At 37.4% G+C, this 7,599-nt stretch overlaps 1 pseudogene across 1 annotated transcript in view; it reads right to left on the bottom strand.

The window, feature by feature from the left end:
• Positions 1-838, bottom strand: part of LOC102843343 — a 1,278-nt pseudogene extending 440 nt beyond the window's left edge. The window contains exons 1-2 of the transcript XR_438977.1: positions 629-838; positions 6-526 (exon numbers count right to left, since the gene is read on the bottom strand). The product of XR_438977.1 is annotated as an uncharacterized LOC102843343 (transcript). The remainder of the gene's footprint in view (positions 1-5; positions 527-628) is intronic.
• Between the last annotated feature and the right edge of the window lie 6,761 nt (positions 839-7,599).

The raw sequence follows: 7,599 nt of genomic DNA, 5'->3' as shown, positions 1-7,599 counted from the left end.
TTTACTCTTCTGATTGGAGGGGAGGTTTGTAACCTGGATGGTTGTTGGAGAGACTTCAGGAGACTGGGTAAGGTCTTTGGCTGCTGACTGGTGATGTCGCTGAGAGCTCCCACTTCGTGCTTTGACCGTGGTGGCCAGCTCAGTCAGGGCCTCCTGATAGCGTAGGTACTCACTCTGGCCAAAGACCCCTGTCCCATAGCAGGCTGTTTCATAACCATCCAGAAGGGTATTAATGAGGGCCTTACACACACCCTTGAAAGGAGCACTGGTGTTTCGCAGGTCTAGCAAGTAGGAGCGAAAATTCTTGCCCATTAGGGAATGGGGATGCCGGCCTTCAGTATGAAATGGGATTTCAGATGCACGGATGGCGTCCAGACCTTTTATCCTGTAAAGATAGTTGTAGCAATTTTGATTTCCCTGGGCCTCTAACTGTAGCAGTCTGGCATCATCATTTGCAAGGAGCTGGGGCTCGTATTTGATATCCTGCACCCCTGGATAGTCGAATATCAATCTCCTCTTTCAGATCCTTGGGAGCATTGTGTCCCACGGGGACATGAGGTCCTCTTCTAGATTTCATTGCAAAACGCATGATTTGCCTCTTCACAAAAATAAACAAGAGGGCAAACACCAGGTTCCCGTACGCCATCACCAGCACGACATTCACTTCGGACAGCCAGTTACTGCTGCACGCCATGGCAGCCTCACCCTGCACAGACCTGCTCTGCTGTACTTCGTTACCCTGCCTCGTCAGCCAGGCTTCCGCTGAGGCAACGGTGTATGGGTTTCCTGGAGCTCCACGGCCATTTCCTTAACCGGGAAGACCAAGCCAGACCTGTCCGAGAGTGGTGTTTTAAAGTCTCCTACCACTATTGTGGTGCTGTCTATATTTTTCTTTAATTCTGCTAATAATAGTTTTATATGTTCAACAAGTCTATAAAGTGGTGTGTAGATGTTGTTCAATGTTATTTATTTTTTTATCTACTGTGCTTTTAATAATTACATAGTGCCCATCTTTATCTTTTATGGTGATTTTCATTCTGAAGTATATTTTATCAGAGTTTAGTATCACTTTTTTGTGGATGCCATTTACTTGGTGTATTTTTTCCCAGCCTTTGATTTTGAGTCTAATTTTCTCTTTGTTTATTAGATATTTCTCTTGTAGACAACATATTAATGTGGTTTGGTTTTTTATCCATTCTCTACTCTTTCTCTCTTGACTTGTGCATTTAGTCAATTCACATTAAGTGTGATTATTGACAGACCAGGCTTTATCATTGAAAGTTTGCTATGTTTCTTTGTTGGTTGTTTCTTGTTTCTATTGTCCATCCATTTTACTTTGGTTACTGTCTGAAGGACTTCCCTTAAAAGTTCTTGTAGATTTGGCCTTTTTTCACAAATTGCTTAAGTTCTTCTATGGAGAGCTTTGCTGGGTACAGGATCCTTGACTGACAATTATTTACTTTCAACTTTCTGTATATGCCATCCCATTTTCTTCTTGCTCACGTGGTTTCTGTCAAAAAGTCAGAACTTAATCTGATTGCTTTTTCTTTGTAGGTGACTCTTTGTTTTTCTCATGCTACTTTCAGTATTCTATCCTTATCTTTTATTTTGGAGAATACGTCTATGATATGCCTTGATGTTTTCCTTTTCAGTCTGGTCTATTTAGTGTTTGCTGAGCTTCCTTGATGTGGATTTCCTCATTCTTCATAATACCTTGGACATTTTCTTCTAGTATCACTTCCACAATTTTCTAAGTGATTTCTCTATCTCTCTTATATTCTGGAATTCCATTCATACTTATGTAATTCCTTTTGATGTCATCCCACATATGTCTCATCTCCAATTTTTCTTCTAGTATGTTTTTGTTGAGGCTCTTATCTTCCAGCTCACTGATTCTTTGCTCCATTTCTTTTGTTCTACATTTTTGTCCTTTAAGTGGGTTGGACACTTCTGACATTTTAGTCTTAATAATCTGGATTTCATTTTTATACCTTTCTATTATTTCTAGTACTGTGTTGGCAGTACTCTATCTTGTGATGATTCTTTTAAGTCCTTTTACCTCTTCATCTATAGTTTCATTCCTTCTTCCATTTTTTGCATTTTCTTCCATATTTGTGCAAGTTCCACATCATCAATATGTTTCTTCTGCCTTTGTCTCTGGAGCATTTCCTTTTTGGAAGGTTTTTATTGTTTTCTCCATCATTTGCACCTTCTTCTGTAGTTGTTCAAATAAATCTTTATCAATGTATTTTTTTCTGGTTCTCTACCTCTAGGTTATTCCCTTTATTTGTGGCTTCCACTGTTTCTTCCATCATTTATACTTTTATTCATAGCTATTCACTTCTTTTCAACATATATAATTTACCTTTTTGACTCTGGATTATTCATGAGTTCTTTAACATTCTCTGGGTTTTTTGGTCGAGGGGGGCAGTTTGAGAAGGCTTAATTTGTTTTTCACAGTTTTTGAAGCTGCTTTCTTGATATGATATGAGGTTTTACCTGATAAGTGTTAGATCGTTTCTATTGTGTCTGAGAAAGTTGGTGTTGGCTTTATAATGTTACTAATTGGTTGCCACGTTAAAATTTTCAGTCTATGAGGTAAGCTACTTACTCTACTGTTAAGTCCTTTCTGGAAAAATTAGCTGATAGAGGGACATATAACGCCAAGGACACCTCAGTCCCGTCTCCCCACAAGAAATGGAAAGTGGTTGCTCTGGTAACAGAGATTCACTTCCCCTCACCTTTCCAAATTATTACTACTATTATTATTATTACTAATGCTACTACTATCTATCTATGTCTCTGAATTATGAGTTGGAGGAATTCTAGAACAAATATAAGACATTTATTGTTCTTCTTGTTGTTGTTCTTGTTTATGTGCTGTTTAGTCTACTATGACTAATAGTGGCCTGAAGAATAGCAAATTTGAACCTTCCTGCTCTATCGTGCACTACCCCGTGATCTCAAACATGCTTGAGCCCCCTGTTACAGTCACTTTGTCAGTTCTTCTCCTTGAAGGTCTTTTTCTCTCTGACCCTTTACTTTTCCAGCATTGTGTCTTTTTCCCAGGACAGGCTTTTCCTGAAAACATATCTAAAGCCTGTGAAACACAGGTTTATCATCCTTGCCTCTCAGAAGTACCTAGGATGCATTTCCTCCAAGACAAATTTGTTTACTCTTTTAACTTTTCAAAATGAGATGTTCAGTATTCTTTGCCAAAATTACAATTAAAAGAACATTCTTCTATTTTTTATCCAACTTTCAGATACATGGGAAGCAAATATGAACACTCTGGCTTACATCAGGCATACCTCAGTCATCAAACTGGCATTCTTGCTCTTTAGCACTTTGGAGGGGTCTTTGACAGTATATTTTACTAGTTGTAAGAATTTTTGTTTTGGGGACTTTGAGATGCAATCCATATTGAAGGCTGTATTCTTCAATCTTTTGCAACAAATGCTTCAAGTCCTCCTCACTTTAAGCAAGCAGGATTGTGTCATCTGCATAACCCAGGTTGTTGATTAGTCTTCACCAATCTTGATGCCACATTCTTCTTCATAGAGTCCAGTTTCTTAAATAATGTGCTCAGCATACAAATTGAATAGGTATGGAGAGAGAATACAACCCAGACACACACCTTTCCTAATTTTAAACCTTGTAGTGTTCCTGTGATATTTGCAGAACAGTCTCCTAGTCTAGGTAGGTTTCACGTGAGCACAAGTAAGTGCTCTGAGATTCCCGTTCTTCTCAATGTTAGCCATAGCTCGTTTTAATCCACACAGTCCAATGTCTTTATATAGTCAATAAAGCTTAAATAGATATTCTTCTGTTATTCTTTACTTTTAACCAGGATCCATGTGATACCAGCGATGATATCCCTGGTGCCAACAGCTTCTTCTAAATCCTATTTGAACTTCTGGCAGTTCTCTATCTATGTACTGTTCTAAATGTTTTTGAATGATCTTCAGCAGTTTTTGCTTGAATGTAATAAGTAATATTGTTTGATAGTTTCCAAATTCTGTTGGATCACCTTTTTTGGAAATGGGAATAAATATGGATATCTTCCAATCCATTGGCTAGACAGCTGTCCTCCAAATTTCCTAATGTAGACTGGTGAGCATAACCAGGGCTGCATCTGTTAATCAAAACAAATCAATTGGTTTGAATGAATTGAAACAATTCATCAATTTTGCCATTCCCTTCAATGAAGCTTCTACTTCTTCATTGCCATTGTCACTTGTTCATAGGGTACTTCTTAAAATTCTTCAGTGTCAGTCAGTTCTTTTTGATACAGTGATTCTGTGTATTCCTTCCATCTTCTTTAGATGCTTCTGGGTCATTCAATATACTGCCTGTAACATCTTTCAATATTTTGACTCACAGATTAAATTTGCTTTTGAATTCTCTCAGCTTGAGAAATACACAATGAGTTTGTCCCTTTTTATTCTCCAACTCCAGCTCTCTGTATATTTTATTATAATATTTTGCTTTGTCTTCTCAAGCTGCCCTTTGAAATAATCCTTTCAGCTTTTTTACTTCAGCATATTTCACCTTTGGTTTGGCTTCCCGACATTCTAGTGCAATTTTCAAAGTGTCATCTAACATACATTTTGATTTTTTTTTTCTTTCTTTCTTGTCTTTGTAAAGTCCTTTTGCTCTGTTCGTGGATGATATCAATACTATTGCTACATGTTTATGTTTTGGTTTTATCTCTGTATCAGTCAAAGTTCTCCAAAACACTAAACCAATAGGATAGCTGCATTTTTATCTATTATTTATTATATAGAATCTATGCAGATATCTGTCATATAAATTTATCTGATACATACAGTTTATAAGTTGTCTGTAGCCGCTGGATTCTACAGAGGTTTGTTTGCTGGTTCTAGTGAGGATTAGGGTGGAATGTTGACTTGCTAATGGGTGTGAGTTAATTTGGTTCGGCCTCCTATTTAAAACACATTTGGTCAGCAGTATGGGGCTGGCATCCAGTTTGGAAGTCATCTGCAGTAACCAGATATTTTTTGGGGGGCATGGGTGGGTATCAAACATTCTTATAAGTGGTAGAGCAGTGATCTGTCTATTTGCTGTACAGAGATAACTCATGGTTGCTGTGATGCTAAACATTGTGACAGTGATGTGTCAAATGTGATAATGGTTACCCATGGTGGGCAGTGTTTGGTAGAGCTTCCCAATTCAAACAAGCTTGGAAGCAGGAGTGGCATTCACTTCAGAAATGGCTTGCCTCTGGAAACTCTATGAATGTGGGGTAATGATAAAATTTATACAAATGTTCAGGTCTTTCATTCATAAAGTCGCTCTGAGTCGTCTATGACTCGACGGCACTTAACAACAACACATGATAGCTACATATGAGCCCTCATGGTATGGTGCTTTATGTGTTATTCTTCTGAGAGGTGTCAATGGTTTGAGTTAACTAATGCTCCTCCACAGAAGTTTAGGCAGTTTCTTATGTAAAGACACAGTCTTGGAAACTCAATGAATGATCATTACATATCACTATATAATTTTTGCATATAAATGTACTTTTTAACTAATTTTTTATATTTTTTAGGACATTGTAAAATTTTATACTGGTTTGCATACAAAATTTGTATGCATTGTGTTTCACACTATCATTCTTACTCATTTTGTTTTATAAAATTAATCACCATTGATCTATGCCCATCATTACTGTCTTTCCAGATTCCTGCCAATTATATTCCATTTCCTTTACTCCCACCTCCATCCATCAAATTGTATAACCCTATGATTTTCTCCCTGGCCACCCTCATCCCTCTGCTCCTATCCTTTTTCCCCTTGGATCCCTGTACACGTTTTATTAATTATCCTTCTGTTTTTAGAATAATGATCTTATGCAGCATTTATCTTTATGATAAATGGGTTCGTTCACTGAACATAATACCATCCAGTATCTTCCAAGTTATGTTGTTGTTAGGTGATGTCAAGTTATCTGCAACTCATAGTAACCTTATGTATAACAACTCTGAAGCCTGTCCTGTCCTGAGTCAGTCTCACTGACTCACCTACATCCATTGCCCCAGTCCCTGTATCAATACATTTCATCTGAGGTCTTTCTCTCCTGTGCTTCCCCTCCATTCATCTGAGCCTAATGTTCTTCTGCAAGGATTGCTCCCTCCTGGCCATGTACCGAAAGTATGTGAGACAGAGCTTCAAAACCCTAGACTCCAAAGAGAAACTTGGTTTCCCCCTCTCTGAAACAGACCTACTTATTTTCTTGGTGGTGCATGATATTCAAAGGCACTAATTCTTCTTCTATCATCCTTAGTCATTATCCAGCTTTCTGATGCATATCAAGTAATTGTGAAGACCATGGCCTGGATCAGGTACATCTTAATCTCTAGACTGACATCGCTGCTTCTCAGTACACTGGAGAGGCCTCCAACATCAGATTTTCCCAAGGCAATTTATGTTTTGACTTCCTGACTACTGGTGCCAAGAATGTTGATTGTAGTGCTGAGCAAGATGAAGTTGCTTAAAACTCTTCTTCAATCTCTTCTCCATCCATTGTGGTGCTGCCAATTGGCCCAGTGGTGAGAATCTTTGTTTTCTTGATGTTGAGCTTTAATCCATATTGAAGACTACAGTCTTTGACCTTCTGTAGCAAGCATACAGGTTCTTCACAGTTTCAGCAAGTATTCAGTTGTGTAGTAATTTTCAAAATCATTGCTCCTGAATGCTGCTTTATATCCCATTGTGCATCACTATATTTATATTACAAAATAAATAATGAGAGAAATAGTTAGAGAGATTGAGAGAAAAAGATTGATTTAAGCAACTGGTTTCTTGAATTGTGAAGCTAATAAAATCCAAAATCCTTAGACTGGCTAGAAACTCTAAGTCTGTGTTACACAGTATTGTTGTTGATTATCGGAGAGTTGAGCACGACTCACAGCTACCCTATGAACAAAAGGCCTGAAGACTTTCTAGAACCATGGACATTTATCAAAGTTCATAGCATTTCCAGAGGGATATTGTTCAGGCAGTGGATGCCACTCTTTCTTCTACTGGAAATCTCAGTTTTTGCACTTAGGTCTTTCAACTAACTGATTGGGTGAGGCCCACCCGTATTATTGTATTTACTCAGATCAAAGTCAGCTGATTGTAAATGTTATTTATTTCCATAAAACATCTACATAGAAATATTTAGAAAAGTGTTTGACCAAATAACTGAGCCCCGTAAAGTATCCAAGTTTACACATAAACCATTATAATATCTTTTTATAGAAGTTGTGAAATGTCTTCACAAAACAATGTCTTTATTTTATGGGTTATAATTATTGTACAAATGATATTGCAACAAGAGAAGACCTTCTCAAATGGAGAAGAAAATTACTCAGCATTAAATTTCTCAACAAATCATCTGCTTTAATTTTTCCTTTCTCTTCTATGTGTACATATAATGCTTTAGATAGCAGTTACCAAAGAGAAATGCCAACAATTCAAGTATTAGTTAACATCAAGTGACATATTTTGACATATAACACCAGACTGTCCATAATAAATTTAGCCTTGCTCATCTCAACTTTGACAACATGAGAGGCCATTATTTAATTATTA

The sequence above is a fragment of the Elephantulus edwardii genome, unplaced genomic scaffold (genome assembly GCF_000299155.1).
Source record: "Elephantulus edwardii isolate Elephantulus edwardi_28Jun2011 unplaced genomic scaffold, EleEdw1.0 scaffold00215, whole genome shotgun sequence".
Taxonomy (NCBI): Eukaryota; Metazoa; Chordata; class Mammalia; order Macroscelidea; family Macroscelididae; genus Elephantulus; species Elephantulus edwardii.
The sequence above is the reverse complement of the archived record's forward strand: the minus strand, read 5'-3'. Positions and strand labels throughout refer to the sequence as shown.